This window comes from Loxodonta africana, chromosome 4, assembly GCF_030014295.1.
Source record: "Loxodonta africana isolate mLoxAfr1 chromosome 4, mLoxAfr1.hap2, whole genome shotgun sequence".
NCBI classification, from domain to species: Eukaryota; Metazoa; Chordata; class Mammalia; order Proboscidea; family Elephantidae; genus Loxodonta; species Loxodonta africana.
Window position 1 is genome coordinate 142,714,607 of NC_087345.1, and position 17,859 is coordinate 142,732,465.

Sequence of the window (17,859 nt, forward strand, 5' to 3'; positions counted from 1 at the left end):
GTTTTCTTCTTTGTTTTGGTGAATAGATTTATTACTTTTCTTTGTGGTTACCCTGAAATTTATATTTATCCTCCTAAATTTAAAACAGCCTGTTATATCTTGAGATTGCCTTGACTCCTCTCCATTTGGAAGTTCTATAGCTGTGGCATTCATTCTCCCCCTTGTTTTGAAGTTGTTTTTGTTTATATCTTTATATCTGTGGTTCCCTTTAATCAATTTTGTGGCTTTATTTTACTTTTTTGAAGTCTTTACCTGGCTTCGCATCTGGGCGATGCTGTCATGTGTCTTTATCTCAGGTTTTGCCTAACGTCCTAAGGAGCTGCTGGGAGGGTTCAAACTGCCAATGTTTTAGTTAGCAGCCAAGGGTTTAACGTCTCTTTGGGTAAAGTTAATTCTTACCTGAGCACTATCCCTATGTGTTCTTTTATTTCATCTTTTATGATGCTCCCTTGTACTATCTCTGCCTCGGCCAGTCTGAACTGCTTTCTGGGCTTCTCAAATGCATGGGGTAACTCACATCTTAAGGCCTTTGTCCTTGCCATCTTTACCAAAACCAAACCAGCTGCCATGAAGTTGATTCAGACTCATGTTTGCAGTCCCACGTGTGTAGAGTAGAACTTCTCTATAGGATTTTCATGGCTCTGACCTTTCAGAAGTAGATCACTAGGCCTTTCTTCAGAGGCAGCATTGAGTGGGTTTGAACTGCCAGTCTTTAGGAATATCTTACGTTTTGTATTTGTAAGTCTACCTTATATTGTGTTTCAAACATTTAAGAGAACGTTTATAAAGCATATAAAATTAATAATATTCCTTACAACCTAAGGTAATTTGAAGGATCCCTGGTCACACAGTGGTTAAGTGCTTGGCTGCTAACTGAGAGGTTGGTGGTTTGAACCCACCAGCTGCTCTGTGGAAGAAAGATGTAGTAGTCCGCTTTCATAAAGATTGGAGCCTAAGAAACCCTGTGAGGCAGTTCTGCTCTCTTCTATAGGGTAGCTATGAGTCAGAATCAACTTGACAGCATACAACAATAATAGCAAAGGCCATTTAAGAAATATGGTGTTAAATGTTCAGTGAAATTGGATCTGTCAATTTCATCTTTGATTTCCTGACCCAGCATAGCCCAGCAAGGTCATCCTATGACCTAGACACACATATGCTCTAGACCTGACCCTCAGCTCAGGCTCTTTGGTAATCAATGTGGAAGGTTTCCTTTTATGTGCAAGACATAATTATAAAAATAGCGTTTGCTAATATTTCCCAGGTAGAGAATGTGCTTTCCTCCTTTCCCCTAAAGTTCCCTGCAGACCTGAGTTCTGCCCATCCAAGCTGGCTGGTTCCCGTCCAACCTCCCTGTCCAGTCTTGCTACAGTTATCTCTCATTCCTGATGTCCTGGATTTCTGAGCAGTGGAAACCCTTGTGTTTTGGTCATCTTTTCAATATGTGCCTCACTTTCCTAAGTGTTTTTCTGGACCTCAAAGGGCTAAGGAAACACTAACTGATTAAAACCCTCCAGTTACTGTTTTCCAGAGACTGAAAACTCCTCCCTCAGTCCCATCCCAGGAATGTCTATAAAATTGTTATTAATTCCTTCCACTGCTACCAAATTTTTAGACAAATCAGAGTTTTTGGTCTGAATGAGACAAGGAAATAAAGTATAGAAGTAACAGAGACCAGAGTAGATAAGAACCTTTAAGGGAAAAAAATCTTCATTCTTTTCATGAGGTGACAAAAATTTAGTGCCTTTCCTTGCTGAGCTATGGACATGACTCTAGCTGAGTGTGAGTTGCTAAGCAGCATGGATTAAACTAGAGGTGCTGTCTCTCATCACCAGCATCTGAGACTTTTCCTACAGCCTATCCACAAACAGTGGCTTCTGGTAGAAGTCATGACAAACGCTGCTTATTAATACTTCTCCGAAAATGCAAAAGAAGGGTGGTCAGTGATACTGAAATGAGAAAGATAAAATATAATGTGGATTGAAGGACTATTTCTCGGATAGTACAAGTTTCTATGAAGCTTACAAGAAAGCTAAAAATTTTATTTCCTGGATGCTTGTAAATTCTGCCTTTCTTACTTGCATAGACATGACTTTATAATAAATGTTTTTAGAGGATAATAATTAATTAAAATTATATTTTCATGCATGGTCCTTAACATACAGAGACATGCAGTTCCTAATGTACAAATATATTCCCTTTCCTTAGCCAGATCTGTCAGTAAAGTAAAGAGATATCCTGTGTGTTTTCATTTGAATTCTCAGTGAAAGCAAAAACTGATTCTGCCTTGTTTTCAACAGGGATAAGTCCAGTCTCATTCTCAGCACTAATAAATATTATTAGGTGATACAGGTTGTTGATAGCTATTTCACTTGACTAATTCATTAATTTTTTACTAACTTCTGCTTACCACATGCCATTTTATTGCTTTATTCAGAAACAGATACAATGGCATTTATAAGACATAGTCGCATCTCCAAGGAACCTACTATATAGGAGATCCCTATACACAAAGTACAAAGTGATAGAAAATGATTAATTATAATTAAAATATTTAATTAGTATAGGAACTACTGATTGCTTCCCACTCTCTCTTTCTCTTTGTATCATTTCCCTGTTTTCCTCCTAATTTTCTCTGTACTAACAAAAATATTACCAATAATAATAATATACCTACCCAAACCCTGGTGACATAGTGGTTAAGAGCTATGGCTGTTAACCAAAAGGTTGGCAGTTCAAATCCACCAGGTGCTCCTTGGAAACCCTATGGGGCAGTTCTACTGTGTCCTATAGGGTTGCTATGAGTTGGAATCGACTCGATGGCAATGGGTCAGGTGGGTAACCATGTGTCATTGTGCTAATCCCTTTTCACACATGATTACATTATTTCTAGTATGAGTTAGAATCCTCATAGTAGAAGGAATATACTTCCTGCCTTTTCTTCATTTATAATTAATGGTCTTTCTCAGTCCTAGAACCTTAGACCATGAAGTAAAGATCTTTTGTTGGCTAAAAATGGTCTCCAACATTGGGGTTTTGTCTCCACACTCTTTTCTTGATTTTAATCTCTCTTCTCTTAACCTTCTTCATCCTTTGCATTGAGAGCTCCATATTTCAGGACATCAAAACCATGGGTTCTTATACACCTCACAAAGGCTGTTCTTTCAGGAGGCAAGTGTAGTTCTTGGGTCCTGAACAAATGTGGGATGAAAAGGAGGGCAGAGATTTCAAAACTATTAAGGCCTAAAATTTCCAAGATCTAGTGGAGGTGATGGAAATCTCTGGCTTTGACTAGAGGGTTGCTGGAGATGCCTTTGATAGGGCAGGTTTGAGGAATTGAGCAGGTTTTGAAGAAGAAGGTGGCAAAAGCAATTTTGGAAACATTTCATTAAGTGACATCTCCAATATTCAAAGTATATGTCCATTAGTTTGTTGTAGAGATGAGAGACCTACATGGAAGATGTAAATTTACCAGTGATGTTGGTTTGCTGTGGAACTTATACAGAGTGAGAAGAGCAGAGAAGTATGTGTGTGAAAGTCCCAGCTGACGCTGGGTCCCTCTCACCTTTTTGCTGATTCAGTGAACAGGGCTTTGGGGTGAACCTTGTCTGAGAGTTTCAGGTAAGCTCCTGTGTCATCCCTTTCTAAACTGGTCACCGTCTTCCTAGTAAAAAAAAAACTAGTGAGGTAAAATTTAAGAACACTCCTACTTAGTATTTGGATAATTCACTCCTACTTTCCCCATCTGAAAATAAATTGAACCAAATACCTTTACCAAAGTCACTTACATTTGAGTAGTAATATAGCGAACATTTTGGTTTAGGCCATCTAGGACTTTCAGGTCCTTTGAAGTCAACTGGAATTCAAAAACCTATTAAGAGAGAGAGAGACAAAAATTTAAATTATTTTTAGATTATATAATTTCTAATCTTGGAAAATTCAAGTGAATCATCAGTATAACGAATATGGCAGAGTACAAAAATCAATGAACAAAAATCAGTGAATTATCCAAATACTAACAAACACCAGTTAAAAACTAAAATAGAAGTGTGGTTGATTAATTACTTTTGTGTGTGGCCTTTATTGCCATGGTCTTAAAACTCCCACCCACGTGACTGTGTGATAGGGTAGTTATGGCCTACCAAGGGAATTGGTCAGTTTTGCCTTAAAAGAAAGCTAATTCGAGAGTAAAGGAGATAGCCCACTGCCACCAAAGAAGGAGAAATCTGCAGCAGAAACCAGCAGCAGAGGCCTGCAAGAGATGGTGTAGTGGGCTTCCTGGACCACAGATGGAGAAAGCTAAATGCCTTTGGGCAGAGACTGAGGGCCAGGGAGAAGTCTACACCTGACCCACCAGTTTGGGACTTGGCAGCCTCCAGAACCTCGTAAGCCATTTCCTTTATATGGCCTGTGTGTTCTGTGAGACGTTGCAAGAAATTAGGGAACCCAAAGACAGGAGGGAGTGTACTGAGGCAAGAGGGAGTAGTTGTTAGAGATGACAGAGTGGTAGAGCAGCTTGAAAAAATTAAACATTTGGGACATCTTTAACCTTTGCTTCATAGGAAACAGCTTTGTGCTGATCCTTATAAAAGAAATTACTCATTTAAGAAGAGAAGATTCCATTTGTATTAGTAACAACGAGATATATCGCCTACAAGTAAATTTAACAGGAAAATATTCGCTATTTCTGAAGAAGATTTTAAAATTCTATTCCAAAAACTACAACAACAACAACAAAAAAGACCAAACCATTGCTGTAAAGTTGATTCCGACTCATAGCTACTATTATGGAATATATATAAAAAAAGTTGAGATTGAATAAATATCTAGTTCTTATATAGGAAGACTCAATGTTATAAAAATGTCATTTGTTTTAAATTAATCATTATTTTCTCATGATTAAAAAGTTAACCAACATTTTTGAGACTGAAAAGAGAGCTCTAAATCAGATGTGACACTGGTGTTCTAAGGACAGGCATACACTGAAACCATTCCAGGCAAGTCAAGACTGGTAGTCTCCCTACCCTGGAACCATTTGCCAAACCTCATGACTGGGTTTTGTTTTTATTTTGTTTTAACAGATTGACTGACAAGGTTCAAAGAAGAAGAGAAAAAGCCTGGAGTGTTCTCAAAGTTGGAAATTTAATAGGCAACCCTCAACCATAAAGTGTACATTCTGAAATGTATATTCTACATGTAAGCATGAATTATGCCAGAGGACTGGAAGGCAAATTGACTGCTTCAAATATTAGCATTAAGCTGAGGTGGGGTGGAAATCACTGCTGAGATCTGCATTTGCAAGTCATCCCTTGTGCAGGTTTTTACCCTAAATGCATACTGTCTGAGCAGTCCCAAGATTCTTAAGTTTTGAAATTAATCTACAGTGATTCTGAACTGGTGGTGTCTCCAGGATCCTGACAGAAATCTTCTCTGGAGAATCATATCTTCATATATGGTGTCAAACAGCTCCACAAATAAAAAGAAAATGAGAAGGTCACAGATTAAACTAGTTAAACAGGTATGGAAATAAGTCACCATAAATGAGAATTTACAGGTATAAAAGATGACAAAAATCTGCTGGGATTATTACTATGGGCATTCATAGACTGTAAAAGAAATGTGTTGCTATATTTAAAAATATGCATACAAATAAGAAACTATATGACTAAGAAAATTATTAAATTATTCAGAATTTTTATTAAAATTTGATATTAAAAACATAAAGGACAGTTTTAATAGTATATTAGACACAGCTGAAGAGGGGGTAAGTCAACTGGAATATAGATCTGAAGAATTTGTCCGGAATGCCATAAAAAGACACTAATGGATGGGAAAATAAAAGAAGTTGAGAGACATAGAGGATAGATTGTAAAATTCTAGCATGTCTAATCAGAGTTCCAAACAGAGGGGAGAAACTGAATGGTGCAGAGGGAACATTTAAAATAACTGAGATGTTCCAAAAGTTATTAAAAATACCAATCGAAATATTTAAGAAGTTAATGAATGCATGGCAAAGAAAAAATTAACCATTACTAAATATAATTTATTGAAACTGCATAACACTGCAAACAAAGGAAGTATCTTAAAAGAAGCTGGAACTTGAGACTATGTTGGCATCTCCTACCTGGAGGGGAGATGAGAGGGTGGAGGGGGTTAGAAGCTGGCGAAAAGGACACGAAAAGAGAGAGTGGAGGGAGAGAGCAGGCTGTTTCATTAGGGGGAGAGTGATTGGGAGTGTGTAGCAAGGTGTATACGGACTTTTGTGTGAGAGACTGACTTGATTTGTAAACTTTCACTTAAGGCACAATAAAAATTATTTTAAAAAAAGGAAGCTGGAGTAGAAACAAATGTGTTGTTATTCAAAGATGATTGAGATATGCATGTACAAGATCCAGAGAAATTTAGAGATAAATATTTAAAGTATGTAATATATTGTAGTAAGTCTAATCAATGTGGTTGGATTCCTACTTCCATATATGAACACTTAGAATATGAAAAAAAAATTAAAAAACATAGTGTAAGCAAGGGAATGTCCAAATGCTATTGGGATCATGTTTAAAGAACTCAGGAACTGACTTAAAGAGGCTCCCATGGGCTAAATTTGGGACAATTTAAGCATCAAAAGGAATGTTGGTAATCGATAAAATACTGAATCAAATAACTCCATAAATCCATGGTAATACTCAGAGATCATGGTAGACTGGATAGACAGATAAATAGATACAGAAAGAACATGCAAATGTGTTCATATTTTAACAATTGATGAATTAAGGTAACAGGTGTTCATTGTACCATTCTTTCAACTTTTCTGTACATTTCTAAAAGTTCTAAATAAAAAATTATGAAAAATTTATCAAAAGTATCAAAATTATTAGTTATCTGTGAATAAATCTAACAAATATGTAAATGTTTTTATGGAGAAAATTAAATAAAATGAGATAAAAATTTAAAAAATTAAAATAATTTTTTTAATTTAAAATATTTTAATGAGATTTAAAAATATGTTAAAGATATCAAGATCATTGGAAATTCATATCATGATTAGGGGTTAAAAAAAAACCATTAGGGATTAGGAATGTCAACAATGTAAAGATGTTAGTTATTCCTTAATGGATTACAGCTTCAGTACAATGTTATGTAACCATTTATTTTTTTATATTTAACTTGATAAGGTGATTCTAAACTTTTGTAGAAGAACAAATGATCAAGAGGAGGCAAAACATTCTTAAAGAAGGAGAAGGAGTAAGGCAAAAATTTTACCATTCGTGACAGCAAGATTTGTTTTCTGTTTTAATTAAGACAGTATGGAATGGTAAGTAGGCCAGAAACAGACTTAGGGACATTTGATATATGATAAGAGATGACAGTGAAAGTATCTGGGCAAATATGAACTTTTAAATAATTTGTTCTTGGACATCTGAACATCTATTTGAGAAAATATATGTACATTTGTATTCGTATCTCACATAGCACTAAAAAATCAATTCCAAGTGAAAAATAGACCCAAATTTGGATGGAAAAACTATAACATTTCCAAGACAATATAGGAGAATAAAGGACACAACAATCATCTACTGAAAAGGAAAGGCATGATGAACTTGACTACCTTAAGAGTAAGATCTTTTGTTCATGAAAATATGCCCTAATGAGAATGAAAAAAGGAGGCACAAATTAGAAACATTTTACAAATATATCTGAGTCTGAAAGAAGATTAATATTCAGAATATATAAATGTGGTATATTGATTATAAAAATACCTCTCAGTTCTTCACATCTTCCTATATCCACACCCTTTGCAACAATTATGCAGTTCCTACCTTAAAAGGTGGTGTCTCTTTCCCCACCCATTGACTCTGGCCTGGGCTTGTGACTTGTTTTGGCTAATAGACTTTGTCAGAAGTATTGGTGTGCCAGTTCTGAGCCCAGACTCGAAACGGCTTTGCATGTATCCACTTATTCTCTCGGAAACTTGCTACCATCACGTGGTGGAACCTGGGTAATCAGTTAAAGGATGAAAACTATGTGGAGGAGAGATGAGGCACACCTAATGTCAGCCCACTGGGCTCTAGAGGCAGAGCTGCCTCGTCCCTGGTCTTGACTGAAAACACACAAGAGGACCCGATCAAGAACAGGAGAACTGCTTAGCTCGACTCAGCCTAAATTTTGTATTGTAGTGTTTTATTACTGTACAGCTATAGCTAGTGGGGGGCCCTCATGGCTCAGTGGTTACAAGCTCGGCTGTTAATCCAAAGGTCTGCAGTTTGAATCCACTAGCTGCTCCTTGGAAATTCTATGGGGTAGTTCTGCTCTGTCCTATTGGGTCTTTATGAGTCGGAATTGACTTGATGGCAACGGATCTGGTTTTTTTTGGGTGGGGGGGGATGCAATAATTATCTCCTATAAGAAAAAAAAAAAGACAACCTAATAAACATGAGCCAAAGGACTTAACAGGCACTTTGGAAAAGAGGAAACTGGGTGAATAAATATATACGAATTCAACTACATTAATAATCAGGGCAATGAAAGTAAAGTCAGAATGAGAGGTTATCACAAATCCTCCAGATTGGCAAGAAGGTGAAAGGCTAATAATGTCAACTGCTGGCTAGAATGTGGAGCAAGCAGAAATCTTCTATGTGACTCATAGGAATATAAGCAGGTAAAATCACTTTGGAAAAAATTTGATATTACTTAATAAATGTGAACCTGCTCATATCCTATTACTGATCAATTTCATTCCTAAATCTAGGAATATATCCTATGGATACTTTGCTATGTGTCCACCAGCACACACATACAAGAATGTTTCTAACAGCATTACTCAAATGGCAAATACAAACAAGCAGACAAACAATGAAACAACACAAATACTCCTAACAGTATTTGGATAAATAAATTATCACATGTTCATGAGATACAAGATTATGCAGAAGTAAAAATGAACAAACTACAGCTACATGCATCACATGGATGAATCTCGTAAACATAACTTTAGCAAGTTACTGAGAAATACAGTGTATTCTACTTACATAAAGTTTAAAAGCAAGCAGATTAAAAAGGATATTAAGTGATATACCCTTAGGTAGCAAAGCTATAGAAAGAGTCAAAGGAACAGTTGATTATTACAAGAGTTAGAAGAATGGATACCCCCAGCAGAGGGAGATATGATCAGTGAGCTTCGGAGAGGTGTAATGTGCAATTTTATAATGTGAATGATCTTCAGGTGTTCAGCTTTTATAATTTTAGCTATAACCCAAACCAAACCTGTTGCCATGGTGTCAATTCTGACTCATAGCAACCCTAAAGGACAGAGTAGAACTTCCCCATAGGGTTTCCAAGGAGTGGCTGTTGAATTTTCAACTGTGGTCCTTTTGCTTAGTAGCTGAGCTCTTAACCTGTGTGACCAGCGATCTAATTTTAGCTATGGGTATCATTTTATACACTCCTATGTTTGTGATACATTGCACATTTTAGAAAGCTGTGGCAAGCAAGCTAGCTCAGTTGACACAATTCTCATGCTGACATCACATGCTTGACATCAAAACCGTATCTTCTTAGATCAAAGTTAAAACACGTGTCTCTGAAATCAACATTTTCTAAAACTAATGTTATACTCATTTGTGTGGTTTGCAGTAGTTTTTAAAGAGCATATATACTTTTGGAGCCCTGGTGGCACAGTGGTTAAGAGCTCAGGCTGCTAACCAAAAGGTCAGCAGTTCAAATCCACCAGCTGCTCCTTGGAAACTCTATGGGGCAGTTCTACTCTGTCCTATAGGGTTGCTATGAGTCGGAATTGACTCAACGGTACACAATGACAGCAACAACAGCATATATACTTTTATATATAGGGAATATCTTGGAAGTTGTAAAGAAGAAGGCCAACAGAGATTGGTATGAAGAAGAAGATTGGGCAACTGGGGACTGAGGAACACATTAGGAAGAGACTTTTCATTCTATATCTTCTATGTGATATAAATTAAAAAAAAATACATAAACTAGATAATAACATTTTACGTTGCTCCAGGAATGGTGTCTTTTTCTGTAGGCAGTCAGGGAGGAAGAGATTGTCATCAGGACCTTGGTCTTCACAGTTCAGAGACCCAGCAGATTAGATAGCAATCATCCATTGTGTCTGGTTAAGGTGGGCACATATGGGGACAGAGTAATTCACAGCCTTTAACTAGTTCCTGGCAAAAGAGTCCTAAAGTTTTAGAGACTGAAAAATCACCTGATTTAATTATCTCTTTTATAAATTGAACAAAATTATATGCCTGTTTCACAGGGTTACAGAGTAAATTGCACTGAAGGCTAGAGTGCAAATCTCTGATTTCTGCCCAGTCTTTTTTCCATGCAGCCATGCTGCCTCTCCTGTTGTACATGAAGGAGAAAAATCCTAGTGAATACACATAAGGCATATGTGCATGGGAAATGCGAGGGAAATCAACAGGGCTGTAAGGTGTCTTGAGCCTTACAAAGAAGAACACCTGTGAAGGTTCTAACTTAGGTGCCACGACACCACACAGCCCTGCCCATCACCTGCATGTTCTCTTTGATCCTCTTCTCATTGTAACTCTTGGCCAGAACCATGACTCCATGCTGTAGCTGGTAGTGAAGGGCAATCATGGCTGGGATTCACTTGTATTTTTTGCCAGGGAATGAAGAACTGGATAATCCAAGAGCACATGGAAGCTCTGGTCCACCCTGGAAAGAAACACAGAAATCCCAAACACCAGAGGCTGAGTTTTCACTTTGTCAGGAGGCTTCTAAAACTGACTAAGGTGGTCCCCACTTGATTAATGGTTCTCCAAGTATGGTCTCTGGACCAGCATCACCTGGGAACTTGTTAAAAATGCAAATTCTAGGGCTTTACCCAGATGTATTGAATCAGAGCTGATGAGGGCTCAGCATTCTGTGTTTTTAAAAGCCCTCCCAGTCATTCTGATGCTGTCTTGAGTTTGAGGACAATGGTTCTGGGTCCTTGGACTTCCTTTTACTTCTTGGTGGTTATTTTTCTTCTCTGGGTATTGCACCAAGTATGCAAGGAGGAAAAGAAATGGGAAGACTTGGACAATTTTTATTTTAATTTTTCTGTGATAATGGTGGAAATTGAGTAGGCTGCAGATGAGAACTCTTCATTTTCATCCTTGATTATAGTGTGTAATATTTGTGCAGAAGTTTCCAAAATGTTTTCAGATGGTAATTTTTTTCTATCCCCATACACCTGGATTTTATTATTTTTCCTCACTTTAGAACAAGACAACTGAAATTTATAGAGGGTGTTAGTTGATCTGTGTTAATCAGTTAATACGTGTCAAAATCATGACTTGAGCTTGTTTTTTGCCTGTTTTTGTCTTATGTATAGATTTTAATACAGACATTGAATTTTGAATATATATATAACGAGACATATAATCTAAAAGCATTGGGTTGGACAATGGGATTCTAAAGAAGTATCCCTGAAGTTTCTTTCCCCCATTTACCCAGCAAGTTGAGAGTTAACACCAGGAAGAGTATGGTATGAAAAAAAAATGTTTCTTAATAATGGTATTTTATATTTTAAGTATTGTTTTAAGTGAAATTTTACATAAGAAATTAGGTTCCCCTTTAACAATTTCTACACAGCTTGTTCCATGACATTGGTTACCTTTTTTATAATGTGTCAACTCATTTCCATTCTTTTTGTTGTTTCCATTAATCTCGCTTCCCTGCCCCTCCGTAGCTTCTCATCTTTGTTTTAGGGTAAATGTGGGCCGTTGGATCTCATATAGTTGATTATTCAAGGGAGCACAGTATTCACAGGTGATATTGTTTATTTTATAATCCAATTTATTATTTGGATGAAAGGTGACCACTGGGAATGGCTTTAGTTTCAAGTTAAAGGGTATCTTAGAGCAATAGTGTCAGGGGTTCCTTTAGTCTCTATTGGTCCAATAAGTCTGGACATTTTTGGGAATTTGAGTTATGTTCTACATTTTTCCCCTTTTCTACCCATGGCCTTCTATTGTGTCCCTGGCAGAACGATCAGTAGTGGTAGCCAGGCACCATCTAGTTCTTTTGGTCTCAGGCTAGATGATGCCGTGGTCAATAATGCTATTTTAGATAAACTCTCCATTGTCCTCATTACCATCTTTTAGCTCGGAAAGATCCCAGAGTGCAATAGGCAACCAGAACGACACCTTTCGACTTGTAGAAATCCAGCAGTTTGCTCTGGTTGAGATAAGGGTGAGGTTCCACCTGTAGAATGCCAAGGCAGAAATGTGTTGTATTATATGAAAACGTGATATAAAAATGTAAGGGAAAGGATAAAACTCAAAGAAGCTGAACAAAAAGTTTGCAAAGTTGTATTTGAACTAGAAATACCAACATGAACTAATAACTGAAAAAATAATTTTTCTATCTTTGCTCACTGAAAGAGTCAAAAACATGATATTCCATAGAAGTATCTCTATTGCCCAGTTCTTGGCTACTAAACACCATTGCCTGCCACAAGGAGAGAAGGGTAATTCTGGATCTAAAAATTCTGGATCTAGGACAGGGAAATAACTATTTTAGCTTTGGACATCAAATTGTGCCAGAAATCATGAAAGCACTCAAAGACTTATGAACACATGTTGAAAGGATAAAGTTTGGTGGAAAGATTTGAGCATCAAAAGGAATATTACTAAAATAATTTCTAACACATTGAATAAATAAAAATCTCTTAAGTCCACATGGATGAGAGAGAGAGAGGGAGAGAAAGAGAGCAAAAAATTTGTCCCTATTGAAGGTGATTGTTACAGTGATTTCTTTCTCTGAATATTGATAATTAAAGGGAAAGACTTAGATTTATTCCATATTATAGGAAATAATTGTAGTTTATCCTGTGTTGATAGGGAATACTCTTTTTTCACAGAAAAATGTGAGGTAAGAAAAGTATAAAAAGAATGAAAAAATATAAAATTGTTATTTACAAATCAGGTCAATATAATTGATTTAGGCAAAAATCATCAATGATTCCAAACCATTAGGTGTAATGTTGGGGAACATGATTTTTCTTTGCCAAACTATCAACCAACGTTTTGTTAGCTAATTGCAAAAGGGAAAACATGATTACAAAGAAGAGATCTTACTAAAACTAGCTTAACCAAGTGCTGAAATCCAGCATAAGAAAGCCTTCAGATCTAACTTCTAATTTACAGCAGGGCTTCAAACCCAGTTCATTCAGGTTTGACCACCTGTTGAGAATTTGTGTTTCCACCCCAGCTATACTGAATGAGAATCTACATTTTAATAATTTCTGAGTTATAAACAGACCAGAATATAAACAGACACTGAAAGGCAGAAGAGGAAAGCAGACAACAGAGACAGAGGAACACCAAAAATAACAGGCAGCTACTAGAAGCTGAAATAGACAAGGAAGGACCTCACCCTAAAGTCATGACCTGAATTTGAACTTCTAGCCTCCTGAACTATGAGAAAATAAATTTCTCTTCTTTAAAGCCACCCACTTGTGGTATTTCTATCACAGCAGCACTAAGTAACAAAGATAGGTATGTAGGGGGCAAGTGTCATGTCTACAACTTTGAAAGTGTTCAGCAAAACAGATATGTTTAAGTAACTAATTTGATGGTGGAAATGAAGAACAAGGCTAAGATTTAGTCCGTCGCTAGCTAGCTCTGCCCCATCTTATTGCTAAACGTTCTTTAGAGTTGATTTCTTCCACCTTTATCACCGTCATAAACCTGTAACCTCATCCCTTTAACTTGGAAGACTTTAATAGTCTATGGTTATCGTTAGCATATTAATTCTTCCTTGGTCAAGAACCCCTGAAAACAGAGAACAAGAGGAAAGATTCAGACACCCGGACCCCACACAAACCCTTAACACCTTTCTGATTCTATCAATGCACTATTAGAGGTACTGCTTTCTAGAATCTTCTGGTTTACAAAGATAAGATGAATAGGAAGGGAGGACAGCAGGCATGACCACAGAAAAAAGTGTGAAGAGCAGAAAGCAGAAGCAGCTGTGTTGGGTGGAAGAGGGTCATCTGGTTGCAGACAGGCTTGTATTTTAGCCCTGACTTGGTCAGGATCATCTCCAGCTGCCTGTGGTTAAAGTTGGACATGCTGATGGACTTGGCCAATCCTGCATTCTTATAGTTTTCCAGGGCTTGGAGGAAGAAGGGGTTGTGAAGAATAATTTGTGTGATTTTTGCCATAGAACAAGAATAAATGAGAGAGCCATGATAAGGAACAGCATTCAAAAAATGATCATGAAATTACTGACATTGATTGTTATGAAGAGCAAAAGTAATACAGAAAACTTGGAAAGAGATGGTAGACAACAAAAATAGAATGTGCTTCATATTTAGGAAAATAGGAGAGAATATGGCACATCAAGACAAAGAGTGGCCTGTACTCATTGTTCCTGTATTTTCTCTTTCTCTGTCATATTTCAGCAAGGCTTCCCTCCCTGCCAATCCAACAAAACACCCAATGCCAAGGTCATGAATTGCTAACTCCAATGATGGATACTCCCTTTGACCTGTCAGTAGCCTAGGACACAGTTGATTACTTTTTCCTTGAGACACTTCTCTTGAGTCTCCTCTTACTTCCCAGGCTGTTCCACTTGTGAAAGCCTCATCATTTCCCTGACCTCTAATACTGAAAGGTTCCATGTCTCGGTCCTCAGACCTCGTTGCTTCTCTTATCTCCTCTCACTCCCAAGTGATCTATTATTATGCATGATTTTAAATACCATCTGTGTGCCTAGGTCTCCCAAATGATTTCTCTATCCTAGCTGTACTACCAAACCAAAAAAAACCAAACCCAGTGCCATCGAGTCGATTCCGACCCATAGCGACCCTATAGGACAGAGTAGAACTCCCCCGTAGAGTTTCCAAGGAGAGCCTGGTGGATTCGAACTGCCAACCCTTTGGTTAGCAGCTGTAGCACTTAACCACTACACCACCAGGGTTTCCAGATGTACTACAAGACCTGCATATTCATAGACTCTTAGATTCAACAGCTTCTTATCATCTGTATTTAGATGTCTGATTAGGCATCTCAAACCAAACAGGTCCAAAACTGAGCCTCCGGCCTCCCTCCCAACCTGTTTCTCCTGCAGCCTTTGTCTCAGTGAAGGCCGACAGCCACCAGCAATTTTTTCAGGGTAAGGACCTCAGGTTCAAGCTGGTACTTCTATTTGTCCTATGTCCTCCATCAAAACATTCTTTCATCCCTGATCTCAGAATTGATCCAGAGTCCTACTACTTCTTATCACCTTCGCATCTTCTATCCCACAATACCATCATTTCTCACCTGAGTTATGTCATGAACCTCCTATCTGATCTCCCTGGTTCTACTCTTAACCCCTCCAGGCAACTATCCATACAGCATTTAGACACATGATTTCCAACAGAGCTGACAAATAGTGATGATAGAAACAGTGCGTATCTACGCTGTCCAATAATGTAGCCACTAACCACAAGTAGCTACTTAGCAATTGACATGTGATGAGGAACTGAATTTTAAATTTATCTTTAATTAATTTTAAATACCAAATGTGGTAAGTGTCTGCAAATATAGAGTGATCCTCGAAAAAAAGAAAATCAGATAAAACTCCTCTAAAGCCTTGTAAGCTCACATTGAGTCAAAGTGATTCCTGTAAGACCTGCCATTTGCCATTTGAGCTTATCTCCTCCCACTCTTTTCTCTTTCAGCTTTATGAAAGTCCTTGGTGTTTTTGGATACAAAAGCACCCTACCTCCTAATGGACTTTCATTTGCTGTCACCTCTGCCCAGATACTCTTCCCCAAATATTTAATGTCTCACTCTTGTCTACAGATCTGGCTCAAATGTCTCCATATCAATTAAGCTTTCCCTTAGACTTTATTTACACAAATACCCCCACTCATCCACTTCTTCCATAACACTCCATACCCTTTTTACCATAACTTCTTTATCCCTTTCATGACTCCTGGAACAGATGGTAACCCGCCCACTTTTTATGTCTCTTGAATTCTTTATACTTTTTCCAGTGTATTTGCTTTCCTCCAGTGGGGACTAGTGTAACAAGAAAGGTAAAAGAGACATTCATTGAGGCAAAATAGCTTGGGTATTAGACAAAACCAGAGGTGCCCCATGTACACAGATGGAAGGCGCCCAGCAATAAAGCTTGCTACCCAAGACTGGTGGGCTAGATAGGTTCCCACAAATCATGTATTTTCATACAATATTTCTTAAAAATCTAAATTGCCAACTCTAGGGAGACAAGATTTCATCATGGCCACGCTATGGTCAAGACAGGCCCTTGGCCGTGGTCCTAGAAAAGCTCCCACTGGCTCCAAGCTGATGAGAATTGGCCTGGGTCTTAGAACAACTCTCAGGCTTGGATCCCAGAATAACAACTCCCATCAGCCTTGAGCCCATGAGAAGAAGCTGCACTTGCTCCAGTTTGATTATGCTTGATTATGTAGGCCAAGTGCCTATACCCTTCTAACTCAAGGGCCTCAATGATCCATGCAAGTGCAATTACAATCATCAGAAGACCCATACCTGGGGCTCTCTTCCCTATGTGGGAAGCCACAATAATCTCCTTATTTCCTCACCTCAAGCCATCCCACCTGGAGCCAGTACCCTATAGTTACACTGGGAATGACAGATACCTCCCCGATGGTTTGGTATCTCCAGACCTTGGGGCTGCAGGGAGCAGTGTAATTTACAACTCACCCCTTGATTGCATCCAACCCCACCCAAGGTGTTAAAGGTAGTAAATCCTACTGACAAGACTATACTAGAAGGCAGTGTTTTCATGAGTCTGTGGTCTATTGTTACCCCTCCCTTAGACTATGTGAGACAACCTAACCAGGAAGGACCTGTGGGCCAAAGGGTACGGTATTGCAAGCCAGGACAAAAACTCCTACCAGGAGTAATATTGAGTGCTTCCACCACTAACGCCTGCATACTGCCTAAGGGTGCCGATTTGCCTATGTTGGTGCCTATACCTCTCTCTCTTTTCGCCAATAGGGTGGCAGGGAACCTCTTTGCAGCGTGGGCTACTGAGATTGCCGCTGTTCACAACCGTAGTGATTGCTGGGTTTGCAGAGAGCTGCCTACGTCGTCTGCTGCAGGCCTGCCATGGAAAATACAACCAGCTAACTGTACAGCATGGAGGAGTTTGGATCAGTGGCGAAACCACACCGGGAAATCCACTACCCCTTTCCCTGGGAAGCCCCCGTGCAACGGCAGTATGACCTTTATGACTTATACTGACACCCTCACTAAAGTTTTGTACCCTCTTATATGAGAACAAGTAAATAAGTCCTGACCTATTGCAGACACTGTATGGGATGGCCTAGGGTGGATGGTACCAGTAGCTGTTATCTTCTCACAACCTGCTCCCTATTGCCTAGAAAGAATAGGTGGCACCAAGCACATGGGTCGACTCCTCCCAGAACAACGTCAACAAGTTTGAAATATCACCAATTCCACTTGGCTGAGAAAGCAGGACAATACCAAACCAGGTGCTTTCCCCGTCGCAGGTGGCTGGTTGTGGGTATGCAGACCCCACGGGTGGCCATATTTACCCCACAACTGGACTGGCCTCTGTATCTGGGGCCGCCCCTATCTGCCTGGGACTATTTATAAACACCTTTTTCCTAGCCATCCATCTAACTGGGAAACGGTTAAAGCACACTGGACCCGCATGCGGCCTGCTGTGTGGTGGTTTTATCCCTTATCCATTTTTTCACCAGCTGCAGCTTCTATAGATATAGAATGGCAAGTAGAGGCATTAGCCAAACATACTGTTCGAGCTTTAAATAATACCCATTATGTGTTAACCCTTTTAAACCAAGAAACTTTGCAAATGAGAAAAGTAGTA

The 17,859-nt window shown here is 38.5% G+C and overlaps 1 pseudogene; it reads right to left on the reverse strand.

Annotated features, from left to right (window-relative positions):
• Positions 1 to 1,906: 1,906 nt before the first annotated feature.
• Positions 1,907 to 16,062, reverse strand: LOC100661061 (estradiol 17 beta-dehydrogenase 5-like; annotated as a pseudogene).
• Positions 16,063 to 17,859: the final 1,797 nt, after the last annotated feature.